Source organism: Erinaceus europaeus, chromosome 2 (genome assembly GCF_950295315.1).
Source record: "Erinaceus europaeus chromosome 2, mEriEur2.1, whole genome shotgun sequence".
Lineage (NCBI taxonomy): Eukaryota > Metazoa > Chordata > Mammalia > Eulipotyphla > Erinaceidae > Erinaceus > Erinaceus europaeus.
Genome location: NC_080163.1, coordinates 197,292,670 through 197,306,175, shown reverse-complemented (window position 1 = coordinate 197,306,175; position 13,506 = coordinate 197,292,670). Strand labels below are relative to the sequence as shown.

Below are 13,506 nucleotides of genomic sequence, written 5' to 3'. Positions count from 1 at the left end.
CCATCCTGAGCTAGAACTGAGTGGTGTGGTGGTGTTTCTCTGTGTGTTTTTCTTATTGGAGGTGTGTGACAATGAAGAAAATATTCGGAGAAATACAGGAGCTCTTTCCTGGGCTCTGGTCTCCCTTGAGGTGCATTTCCCTCTGTGTCCACAAGGCGGCGACATTTCTCAGCCGTGCTCCTGCTTGGCTGGCCTGGCTCCCACTGGAGGGTCCCCTTGGGTGTTCATGGCGAGGAGTTTGCAGTCTGTTCACAGGCTCTGTTCTTGGCAGCTTCCTTGCCAGGAGTAGAGAGAGGCAGGAGACAAGTTGACTGGTTAGAGCACCAGGCTTGCGTGGCTGAGGCACCAGGCTCTCTCAGAGAGAAAGAACAAATAGGAGGGTGTTGGGGAGGGGGTGGGGAAGCTGCGGGCCACTCTGCTTCCTAGTGCTGGCACAGAGCCTCAGCAACCCACCTAGTGGCAGCCAAACTAGAAAAGGGACCAGGGGCAGACACCAGAATGGGGATGCAAAGACACTCTCAGGCCTGAGGCTCTGAAGTCCCAGGTTTAATCCCCAGCACCAGCATAAGCCAGAGCTGATCAGTGCTCTGGTAAAAAATATATATATATGGAAGAAAAATAAAAGAAAGAATGGAAAGGGGAATAAAGTACAATCAGTGATATATTGCACCAAAGGAGAAGACAGCAGGGTGGGGTTCAGGATTCAGGTCCTGGAAAATAATGACAGAGGACCTAGAAGGGGTTGTTATATAGAAAACTGAGGGTGGGAGTAGATAGCATAATGGTTATGCAAACAGGCTCTGAGGGTCAGAAGCCCTAGGTTCAATGCCCCATACCACCATAAACCAGAGCTGATTGGTGCTCTGGTAAATAATAACAATAATAATATAAAATGTTTAAAAAAGAAAACTGAGAAATACTGTATTTTGCTGTCAACTCTAAGCCATTAATGCCCCAATAAAGAAATAGAATAATATTTGACAAAAAAGACAATAAAAGGGCGATGGATAATAATAATAAAAAAGTACAAACCAGAAGAGATGAAAGGAATAGGAAAAAGGGAGGGGCAAAGCACATCTGCAGGAAACCTCACAGGTGGTGCTGGGAGTGAACTGGTAGAATGAAGGACAAGGCTGGTGCTTGTCACTGGGCCAGCAAGCAGAAACTGCATCAAAGTTTCCAAGCTGTGCACAGGGCCTGGGGTCAGGGTGGAGGTCACCCCAGCAGGAATCCTTCAAGTAGATTCATTCCCTTGGGGCTGTTGACCCAGGAAGGCTCTGAACTGCCCCCCTCACATTGAGACAAATGTCTCTGGTGTCCCACGAGGTGGGTCAGTGTACAGGGCCTTGGATGGTGAGGTTTGAGTTCCTCTGACATTTGTCTGAGGAAGAAATGCTGTGTGTGTGTGTGTGTGTGTGTGTGTGTGTGTGTGTGTGTGTGTCTGTCTGTCTGTCTGTCTGTCTGTCTCTCTCCCTGTTGGTGTGCTATAGGTAATAACACCTTAAAAATGTTACATCCTAATTTGATGCCATTTTGAAAGAAATTCAGAGAGAGAGGGAGAGATGGAAATCACATTGGCTTGGAGATTGCCAACTTCTAGGAAAAGGCAAAGTCCCCTGAGCGGGGGCGAGGGGAGGGGGCAGAGTTGTTCCCACGACAAGGGCTGGAGGGTGGGAGTGATTCTCCTCTTTGGCCAGGCATGTGGAGAGTTTGCATTTGCCGTGCTGCACAGGAAGTCGCTCTTTTCTACAGCGGGAAACAGGTTTGTGTATTTAGCCAAGTCAGTCAGGACAGGGAGTCACAGCAGTTAGACCTGGGAAGGGCCAGGAACTGGGGTCTGAGGTGTCAGCATCACTGCCCTGCATGGAGCCATGTGGCAGGCTGCTCCCTTCTGGGCCTGAACCAACAGTCTGTGGGCTCCTGCTGAAAGAAGCCCTTGGGGGCCAGGCAGAGAGCTTGCTGGTTAAGTGAAAAGCTTTCATGCCTGAGATTTCAAGGCTTCAGGCTGAATTCCCCTGCTCTCCAGCATAAGTCTGAGCTGACAGTGCTCTGCTCTCACTTTGAGTTATTTATTTATTTATTTATTTATTTATTTATCTTATTCATTCTTTTTTTTTTTACCAGAGCCCTGCTCAGCCCTGCATCGGTGAGCCAGGACCCAGAGAACTCCAGGTATGAGAGTCTCTTTGCATCAGCATTATGATTTCAACCCTGCCCATCTCACTCTCTGTATCTCTAGCTGTCATTACTAAACATCAGAAGAAAATAAAATATAAAAAATAAATAAAAAGGAGAGCTTGGGTGAATGTGACTGCCTACTAGTAGTTGTCTTTCTCTCTTTAAACCCATCTCATTACTCAAAATAGTAACAAAGTAAAGTCAAAATATTTTAAAAGAAATTCTTTGGCTGTGAGACAGCTTCTATTTCTCTGTTTCCTCACTCTCTCTCTCTCACTTTCTATCACTCCATAGCTAAATATAATAATACAGGAAATTACAAATATTAAAAATAAAAAGACCTTTTGTTTATGAGCTATCTTAAAGAGTTCTGCCAAGGACTTTCATATCTGTGGCTTCAAGAATCCAGCTTCAGTCCCTGGAGCCCCCTTTAGCTTGAGCTGACAGTGTTCTGGTGTTTCTCTGTGTTCTCTCCCTGGATCTGTGTCTGGAAAAGAAAATGAAGAGAATATTTGGAGAAATAATGAGGGCCCTTTGGTTGGCTTTAGTCTCCCATAGAGTGCATTCTGGTCCGTGTCCACAAGGCGGCGACATGACACAGCAGGGCCCCTGCTGGGCCAGCCCGTTGGTCTGGAGCTTTGCGCAGGGTGCTTGCAGTCTGCTCACAGGATTTGTTCTTGAGAGCTTCCTTCCCAGGAGCTAGAGAGAGGCAGGAGACAGGGCTCAGTGGGCATAGCACCAGGCTTACGAGGCTGGTTCCCTGGAGGGTCCTGGAGCTCTGCCTTTGCTCCCCCTGTGTCTGTGCCATGGGTCAGTCCCCTTCCGTCTACTGCACTGCTCCAGCCTTACAGGAAAAAAAAAAGATAGCTCAGTAGGTTAAGCGCACATGGCGCAAAGCGCAAGGACCAGCATAAGGATCCTGATTTGAGCCCCTGGCTCCCCACCTGCAGGGGGGTCGCTTCACAGTGAAGCAGGTCTGCAGGTGTCTGTCTTCTCTCCCCCTCTCTGTCTTCCCTTCCTCTCTTGATTTCTCTGTCCTATCCAACATCAGTAACAACAATAATAATAACCACAGCAATGATAAAAACAACCAGGGCAACAAAAGGGAGAAAAGAATAGCCTCCAGGAGCAGTGGATTTGTAGTGCAGGCACCAAGCCCCAGCAATAACCCTGGAGGCAAAAAAAAATGTTGATTTGAGCAGCTCTGCTGTGCTGCTGGGCTGTGAGGAACCTGCTGGAGTTCCCAGACCTCCGGGCACAAGAACCAGGGATGGAGCCCCGTTCCCAGCCTGCAGTGGGAGGAAAGGTGAGGCAGGTCTGCGGGGGTCTCTCTTTCTCTCCACGTCTCTATCTCACCCCTTCCTATCAATTTCTCAGTGCACTTTAAACTCAGAGGGAAAGAACAAATTGGAGGGTGTTGGGGTGGGGAGCTGCCAGCAACCCTGGCTTCCTAGTGCTGGCACAGAGCCTCAGCAATCCACCTAGTGGCATCCAAACTAGAAAGGGGGCAGGGCTAGGTACCAGAATGGTGATGCAAAGACACTCTCAGGCCTGAGGCTCTGAAATCCCAGGTTCAATGCCCCACACCACCAACAGCGATAATAACAAACCAGTTTCTTTATTTTTGCCTCCAGGGTTATCATGAGGGCTCAGTGCCGGCACTGCGAATGCACTGCTCCTGGAGGCCTTTTTTTTTCTATTTTATTGGATAGGACAGAGAAATGGAGAGAGGAAAGGGGATATAGAGAGGGAGAAAGACAACTTCACACCTGCTTCACTGCTCATGAGGTGTCCCCCATGCAGGTGGGGAGTGGGGGCTGAAACCCTGGCCCTCGCGTGGGCCTTGTGCACAGCACTGCCCATGCTTAACTGGGGCACCACTGTCTGGCCCCATGAATGAATGTCTTTTTATTTTAACTTCCATTCTGGGATAGATCAAAAAGATGGCCTCTGAGCAGTTGCCTGGGACGCTGGGGACATTGAGAACATGCTGTGCTGGTTAGTGGGGACAGTCCAGTGACACCCCCCCCCCCCCGCAGGGACCTGGAGCTGACACACGCCAACTCCCGCCCTAGGCGCAGACCTCCAGGGCTTTCCAGCTCCCCGCTGCCTCAGGCTCATCACCGCAATCGTCTGGGCTCCCCCACCAGGTGACTTTTATTTCAGATGGAAAAAAATGGAGGGAAAAACTCGCAGCTCTGAAGCTTCCTCCTTCAGAGGCCCTGTCTTGCCGTCACCCAGCGGGCATCTCACCTCCTCACAGGTCAGAAACTAGTTCTGTGCCCACTATGCCCTGGAGTTCTGTTTGATTTCCTTGTTTGAAATAGTCTCTTGTTTTGTCAAGTCGGCATTCAAATCTTCAATAATCTTGACAGGTAGGATGTAGGCGAGTAGGCAGATAGGTATATGATGCTTACATACACAGATGTAGGGAATTCTTAAAAAGAATATATATATATATATATACATATATATATATATATATATATATATATATATATATATATATATATTGTAATGAGAGGGAAGTAAGGAGGGAGCGGGTGAGAGAGAGCATGTGCGTCACTCTGGACCATGTGGTGCCTGGCGTGGAACTCGGGTCTCCTGCTAGAGGGCCCGGCACTGTAGCCGCTGTGCCCCCTCCTGAGCCCCGTGGCCGTGAGGCGTCCGAGCGCACGGTTTGCACGGACATTGTGCAGCTCTCAGCTGGGCCTCACGGGGGAGTGATTAAGGTTTGCAAAGACCTTCAAACGAGTGCGCTGGATAGATTTCACCTGGGGGAGAAGCCCTGCTGACCAGAGGGGAAGGAGGAGAAAACACCTAAGAGACGCCGGGACGGGACAGACAGACAGAAGACGGTGGAGGAAGAGGGGACCGGCATCTCCGCTTAGGACAACACAGTAGGTGCTGTTTCCTGCATCTTTGTAATCTTTTGTAGAAAAACAGAGATGGTGAAGCTGCCATGGGGGAGGAGTGGGGGGGCTGTCAGCAGTCTCACAACGGCCTGGGCTTTCCACAGGGCAACCTTGGGCTCAGCGAGTCTGGAATCTTTTGCCATCACCCAGAAAACTCTGGGTCCCTGGGACACTTGACTGCAGTTTGCTCTTGGCCCATCATATGTTCCTGAATCCTTAAACCTTTCTCCTCAGAAAAGCTCTAAGATCTGTCTCTCGGCTGCACTCAAGACCCAGGCGCCAGCTGCCGTGCCGGGTAGTCAGAGAGCCGGTGCCGATCCCACAGGGCCCGGGACACAGGTCGAGCTTTATCCCGGGACCTGCTTTCTGCCCTGTTCCAGCCTGTCCTTCCACCTCTGGGGCTGAAAACTAAAATCATTAATCACTGTGGTTGTGTTCACGGCAGACTTTTTGTCCGAGAACTCAGGGAACAGCAGAGCTAGGATTTTCCAAACTTTTATTTTATTTCTGCTTCCTGGTGTGTCACTCAGCCCCTGTCCCCTCCTGCCACTCTCAGCAGTCTGGATGGCAGAGGAGGCTGGAGTCCAGCAGCAGAGGACAGAGGACGCCCTGCAGACTCCTGCAGTTTGTACTGGAAAGACAAAAACTCACCTCAGGGAATCAGACCTGGAGAGGTTTCATGGTTTGTGAGTTTCTCCTGTGGTTTAAGCAACAGGTTTCTAGGGGGCTCCCTCCTCCCAACCCCCTCCCCATCTTTATTTAATGAGAGTTAATGAAAATAAAACGCATCAATAAAAATAAACTGCTTCATGTTGTCAATGCAATTTCTACAGCAGCTAGAACCGGAGACCTGGGACTTACAAGGTAAGTCGCCCCCACAGGGCTCCTGAGCCAGCCGCCACCCTCCGAGGCCATTTGAGTCTCCTCCAGGCTGCTGGGAATAAGGCTCAAGCAAGTGTGAAAAAGTTTCTGGGGGTGTCCCGATCCTGAGACCTGGGACGTGAGAGGCGAGAGCTCTCTCAATGTTCCTATGGGGCCTCCCTCCCACCCTCCTCAGACTTTTGCCTACAAGTGTCCTGCAGGACCCAACAAGCAGGAAAAACACTTGTCTCCTGGGGGGATCCGATCCCGGGACCTGGGACGTGAGAGGCGGGAGCGCTGAGCATGTTTCTATAGTCCCTCCCACCCACCCTTCGCGGGTTTTTGCCTACAAATCTCCTTCAGGCAGCAAAGCTTGACCAAGTATGAAAAGCATCTGGGGGTCCTAAGTGTCTAGGGGATCCTGGGGGGGTCCTAAGTGTCTAGGGGATCCTGGGGGGGGCCTATCGGGGAGGCTCTACCTCCTTTCCTACCCTACCTCCTACCTCCATGCCTACCTACCTATCCCCTTCCCACCTCCTTCCCTACCTGTCTACCTCCTACCCAGATCCTACCTGCCTCCTTTCCACCTCCTACCTCCTACCCCCTTCCCTGCCTACCTCCTACCCCCTTCCCTGCCTACCTCCTATCCCTCCCTCCTTCCCTACCTACCTACCTACCTACCTACCTACCTACCTCCCGGCTCCTACCTACCTGCCTGCCTCCTTCCCTACCTCCCTCCTGCCTCCTGCCTCCCGGCTCCTACCTACCTGCCTCCTTCCCTACCTCCCCCTGCGGGAGGCAGGGGGAAAAACACTCGGATCCCGGGGATCCGATCCCGGGACCTGGGGCATGAGAGGCGAGAGCGCTAGCAGTGTTCCTAAACCCCCGCCCACCACCTTAGGCGGATTTTAACATACTTAGCTCTCCACCAGGTCTCATCTCTAAAGCTCAAACGTGTGAAAATGCTCAGAGCACCGGCCTGACTGATCCCGGGAGCTGGGGGAGAGAGGCGAGAGGCGTCTGCGGGGCTGTCACCCGCCTCCTGGACTTTTCCCCCAAGTCGCCTCCAGGCTGCGGGGAGGGGGGAGCTGAGGCCTGAAAAGCTGAAAATGCTTCACACACTGGGGTGGCGGGGTTCCTAGGGGGACTGACCCCCAGACCCGGGACATGAGAAATGTGCGAGATCCTGGGACATCCCCCAGCGCCCCCCAAACTGACTGACAACCTCTTCAGGCTGTGACAACCAAGGACTGAACCCACGGCCCGGGGTCCCGGCTCAGCCCCCCACACCCACACAACTCCCAGCTTGCTGCAGGTGAACCCCGATCCAGCAGCCCCTGCTTGGGGAAGGGGCGACAGGGCGAGAGCTGAACAAAGGGGAAACAGGAGGGAGCCCCACCCCCTGCAGGTGTCCGCAGGCCAGGGGCTGGGGAGGCCTGGGGGGGCGGCTTCGGCCGGGTCAGCAGCCTCGGCCGCCCTGGGCTGGGGGACACGGCGCATGTGCCGCCTCCTCCGGGGGCTGGTGGCCGCCCTCAGCCCGTCCCGGCTGCCCGGCCTCACCCCGTCCCCCCTTTGCGTCTGATCGGCCGGCGCAGCACCCGCACCCGCAGACTCCACGGGCTGGGCCGGGGCAGCTGTCGGGGCTCTGGACGAAAGGAAAAGCACAGCACAAAGCACCGTTTGTAAAAAGCTTTATTAGAGAATGAAGCAGAGTCGCTGCAGCCTTGGCGGTGGCTGGCATCAAACTCTGGGCCGCACACACGGAGTCCCTGGCTCTGCCCGCGGTGCCATCTCCCGCCGCAGGTCCTCGGGCCAGGGAGACAGCTCAGCGGGAGAGCGCGGGGCCTGTGCGCCGAGGCCTCCGGGGCCGGCGCCGCTCCCCCGCCCCAGCCCTCCCCCGGGTCCGGCGTCTCCACCCGGGGGCCATTCAGGACGGGGAGGGGGAGAGCTGCACGAGGACTCACCGCGCTTCCGGGTGGGGGGGCTGCGGTGGGCCGGGGTGACCCCTCACTGCTCAAGGCTGTTCCCCCAGCGCGGACGGCACAGTCCTGCGTCCACACTGCGATCCCGCCCTGGACAGGGACCGGGCGGCAGAGGCCGCAGTGCCGCCATCGCAGCAGGAGTCCCGCATCTGCGCAAGCGCGGACTTGCGGCCACGCCCACACACGCTGGGCGTCCTCACTTCGGGCCCCGCCCACCAGGGTCTGGTCCCGCCCACCAATGTCTGGCCCCGCCCACCAGGGTCTGGCCAGTGGGCTGATGCTGGCAGCTCCCAGATGACCCGCAGCAGGGGGAGGGTGTGGACCCCCCCAGAGTAACCACACCTGAGGCGGCCACGGCCCTGCCAATCAGCACGTCCATCCCCAGGAAAGTGACTTAGGAGACGTTCTGCATTGTCATGGCCATAAGTCCAGTGGAAGATCAGTGGGGCCCTGCAGAGGGGCGCCTTGATGTGTGGCATAAATGTAAATAAATGAGTAAACAAACAAACAACTAGAAATAAAAGTGAGGCAGCTCCCCTCCTGGTGGGGTTGTGCCCACGGAGCTGCACCCAGGGCCAGGTGGCGACGCAGAGGACCGTCGTGCACTCGCCCCTGTGATCCTCCAGCTCCCTCCCTCACACTTCACTCCGTGTCTTTGTAATGCCCTGCGGGCAGGCTGGGAAATTTCAGGAGAAAAAACAATTGGAGTGAGGGCATCTTGAGCCTTTGCTGTCAGCAGAGGACAATGCCAGCTGCCTTGATGGGGGTTTATATAGCCCAGCTTAAATATCAAAGGGGAGAGATGCTTTGTTGCAGGAACTCTGAGAGAGACAGAGATGGTGTTGTCCGCCACTCTAATGCTAAAATGAAGGGGAGACAGAACCGTGTGTGGCGAGTCAGTTTCCCGTGTGAGGTTGTGCAGTCACAGGGGTCATCTCTGTGTCTGTGTCTCTCTTCATCTTAAAGGCAAACGTGGGGCTGGGGAGGTGGCACAGGGGGTGAAGCTTTGGAGTCTCAAGCCTGAGGCGCTGACTTAGATCCCAGCATAGCACGTGCGAGAGTGACGCTCTGGTTCAACCTTCCTCCTCCTCCATCCTCCATCAATAAATATTTTTACAAAATGATAAAAATAAAGAAAACAAAATGAAAAAGAGAAGAGTTCAGGAAAAGTAGTGGAGTAAGATGAAGCCCTGCCAGGTACACACACACGCACACACACATTCACACACTCACACTCACACACTCACACACTCACACACACACACACACACACACACTCACACACACACACACACTCACACACACACACACTCACACACACACACGCACACACATACTCACACACACTCACACACACACACTCACTCACACACACACACTCACACACACACACTCACACACACGCACACACACACTCACACACACACTCACACACACACACTCACAGATGAAAGTACTGGGGAGCTATAGTGACACCTCGTGTGAGCAAACAGGACCTGCATGTTTTCTTTGGTCAAGAAAGATGCCACAGAGTTTCAAGATCGCATAAGCAGCACAAAGGTAAAAGTAACACAAAGAAAATCAATTTTTACAATTTAAATAGCATGAGCTATTTATAACCTAGTAAACATAAACATACCATAAACTTATTTTTAAAGAGTGGTTTTCTCTCTTAAAATATTTTAATAACAGCAATAGAAAGAGAGAGAGAGAGAGAGGAAACAGAGCACTGCTCAGCTCTGGCTGATGGTGGTGCTGGGGATTAGACCTGGGACCTCAGAGCCTCAGGCAGGAAAGTCATTTGAAGAAGTGTCATGCTGTCTCCCCAGCCCCCAACTTACTTTTTTAACCTATTTTTTCCTTTATTGGGGGATTAATATTTTACATCTGACAGTGAATACAATAGTTTAGAAATGTATAACATTTCTCAGTTTTCCACATAACAATACTACTTTTTTAACCTTAACATTTCAAAGTATGCATCTTTTTTTTTTTGTAAAGTAAACTCAAGGGAGTCTCAGAACTGTTAAATACCCCATTTAGTTCTAAACCTCAGCTTTGTACAGTTTATTGAAACCTGCCTGGGTTGCCTGGAGGCCATGCCTTGGCCCAGCCTCATCTACTTTGTAATGGTTTCTACCTTTAAAATAAGAGCGAGCCAGGGAGGGTTCAAAATACTCACCAGAAGAGAGTTTAGTAGGTTCAAACAAAGATAAAGATCTCAATATGTGATTCCGTAATCAAGCTCTTAGATATTTGCCAAAATTGTTTTTAAAACATGCTTGTACACAAAAGCAAAGCCACACACCCGTGTCATAATCACCCATAACTGGAAGCAACAAAATGGCCTTCAGCAAACACTTGCTTTATGTCCCTAACAAGGGACAGCAGCTTGAAATGCAGAAGGATGACGTATCACGCCATGCAAAGGCACAAGTGGCTTGTAAGTACATCAGTCGAGGATAGAAGACTGCATACACATGCTTCAAATTAGCTAGCATGCTCTAGGGAGAGGTCAAGAGAGACAATAAACAGTGTCTGTGGGGCAAAGAGAGAGATCAGGAACAGAGATGAATTTGGAGGGAGACAAAACTGTTCAATTCCTACTGGAATGATGACGACATAAAATTCTGCATTTGTCAAAACAGAAAGTGTCACAGAAAAAGTAAATCTTTAAAAATTCAACTGAGAAAATTCTTTGAAAGGCTGAAAAGACACCAGAAGGTAAGCTCTATGGCAAAATGATGTCAAAGTGTAACACAGCCATTGCCTAAGGGAGTAACTGAAAGGTGCTGAGGACAGTCATTTTGCAAAATTGTGTTTGTATTATTAAAGGCAAAAAGAACTGCATAGAAAAAAAAAGTGACTAAGGGCCAGCAAAGTAGCTCACTTGAGGTGGCCCGGCGGTGGTGCACCTGGTGAAGCACATGCACTGCAGAGCGCAAGGACTCAGGTTCAAGCCCCTAGCCCCCACCTGCAGGGGGAAAGCTTCACGACTGGTGGTGCAGGGCTGAAGGTGTCTTTCTGCCTCCCCCTCTCCTCTCAATTTCTCCGTCTCTGCCCAATAATAATAATCATAACAATAGTTCACCTGTGCGGTGCGCTGCGTCTCCATGTGAGCCGTGCAGGCTCCAGCCCGGCCCCTGCCGCAGTGCAGGAAGCTGCTAGGCTGTGGTCTCACTCTGCCTGGCTGCCTCGCTTTATCTTTAAAAACATCACTTCAGGGGAACAAGGATTCTATCCTTTTTAAAATATATGTTTTTTAACATATTTATTCACTATTGGATAGAGACAGAGAAATTGGGGGGAGGGGAAGATGGCGAGGGGAGAGACAGAGAGACACCTGCAGCCCTGCTTCACCACTCGTGAAGCTTCACCCCCACGCCCCTAGAGGCCTCCGCTGGCAGAGGACTGAAACAGTGTGCGGTTAAACCTCCCCTCTGCAGAGTCCTACCCAACTAGGGAAAGACAGAAACAGGCTTGGGGGATGGATCCACCTGCCAACACCCATGTCCAGCAGAGAAGCAGTTACAGAAGTCACACCTTCCACCTCCTGCACCCCATAAATAACTTTGGTCCATATTCCCAGAGGGATAAAGAATAGAGAAGTGGACCGAGAGGTGGCACAGTGCATAAAGCATTGGACTCTCGAGCATGAGGTCCTGAGTTCAGTCCCAGGAGGATATGGACCAGAGTGATGTCTGGTTCTTTCTCTCTCTCCTCCTATCTTTCTCATTAATTAATAAATAAAATCTTAAAAAAAAAAAGAATAGGTAAGTTTCCAATGGAGGGAATGGGACACAGAACTCTGGTGGTGGGTACTGTGAGTTGTACCCCTATTATATCACAATCTTATTAATCATTATTGCATCACTAATAAAAACAAATACAAATTAGTTTTTTTAACAAAGGTCAGCTTCGGGCCACTCTGCGTCTAGAGCTGTCTCTGAAACAGCTCCAGTGACAGGAGCAGAATCTGAGCAGCTCAGGCACTGGCCCCCCCTCACCTGAGACCCCAGTCTGACGTGCGTCTCAAACCTGCCCTCTGATAATGATTCTCTCTCTCTCCTTCTTCTCTCTCAGAGTCTCAAGCTCTTTACATCAGGAATTTCATGCCCATGAAAACAAAAGTCAATGCTTTCATGACGAGTATTAAAAGGAAACAAACCTGGCAAGTATGTTTATACACAGCTAGAAACAGTGGAGCAAAAGTGCTGATATTTGACCTGAAAACTCACCTACTTAGGTGGGCTCATTGTTCTTAATAGCTGCATAGTATTCCATGTGTATATGAAACTTAGCTGCTTTGTAAGGAAGCTCCAGGTGATGCTTTTGAAAAGCCCACTGCATTGGGGGAGGGTCATGACTGACAGTACAGCTGCTGACACCAGGATACAGTTCTCGCCCTTCTCTCTCAGTCCTATCAAATTTAATAAAGAAAGAAAGAGGGGAAATGTGGCCACCAGGACTAGTGATTCATCCTATAGGTACAGAGCCCAACTGGTAACCCAGGTGGCAATGGGAAGTAGAAAAAAAGAAAGACAGACAGACTGTCATAAAGTTTTTAAAACACCAGTCACCATATGAGAACATCTGCACAGGGGAAGCTTCACAAGAGGCAGAGCCATGCTGTGGTCTCTCTTTCTCCCTCTCTCTCTCTGTCTCTCTCTTGCCACCATAGGCATTCACGTCTCCCTGTCCACATTTCTCCCTCATTGGTTCTCACCTCTAAAAACAAAACAGCAGTCAGCCATGATCCGTGGAATCTACCAGGTGCCTAACTAAAGAAAAATGTTCACAGAGTATAAATTAATGTATTCTAAACACCAGATACTCAATATGCATTGGGAAAATACAAAACAATGGTCGGATACTAATTTGTGCAATTCACGTGTTAAAATCCACTGTGCAAAAAGCCACATTACACAGAATGCTTAGAAACCACCAGATGGGGGGCCGGGCAGTAGCACAGCATGTTAAGTGCAGGTGGTGCAAAGTGCAAGGACCGGCATAAGGATCCCGGTTTGAGCCCCCAGCTCCCCACCTGCAGGGCAGTTGCTTCACAGGCGGTGAAGCAGGTCTGCAGGTGTCTATCTCTGTCTTCCCCATCTCTCTCCATTTCTCTCTGTACTACCCAACAACAACGATAAGAATAATAATAATAACTACAACAACAATGACAACGATAAACAACAAGGGCACCAAAAAGGAAAAAAATAGCCTCTGGGAGCAGTGGATTCCTAGTGCAGGCACAGAGCCCCAGTGATAACCCTGGAGGCAAAAAAAAATAAAAAAACAGATGGTGGTGTTTTGCTGCCACCTTGTGGACACGCTGAAGAATGCATCTGACTAAGAAAAAGACTCCGTATCTTTAAATAATAATATATATGTTTACATGGAACCTCATTTAAAAAATCTTTAAGAAATGCACTGTGTGGAGTCAGGGGCAGCACACCTGGATAAATGCACACACTACAGTGCACAAGGACCCAGGTTCAAGCCCCTGGTCCCCACCTGCAGGGGGAAAGCTTCACAAGTGAAGCAGGTCTGTGTCTCTCTGTCTCTCTACC

At 50.7% G+C, this 13,506-nt stretch overlaps 3 long non-coding RNA genes across 3 annotated transcripts in view; 2 read left to right on the top strand and 1 right to left on the bottom strand.

Annotated features, from left to right (window-relative positions):
• The window catches only part of LOC132536857 (uncharacterized), a 397,589-nt gene that overhangs the window by 328,171 nt on the left and 55,912 nt on the right, over positions 1–13,506 (top strand). The gene's annotated exons all lie outside the window — the stretch shown is intronic.
• The window catches only part of LOC132536855 (uncharacterized), a 287,606-nt gene that overhangs the window by 256,293 nt on the left and 17,807 nt on the right, over positions 1–13,506 (bottom strand). The gene's annotated exons all lie outside the window — the stretch shown is intronic.
• Positions 1,111–5,878, top strand: LOC132536847 (uncharacterized). The gene is made up of 2 exons (XR_009548393.1): positions 1,111–1,463; positions 5,153–5,878. It is a non-coding gene; the product is annotated as an uncharacterized LOC132536847 (long non-coding RNA).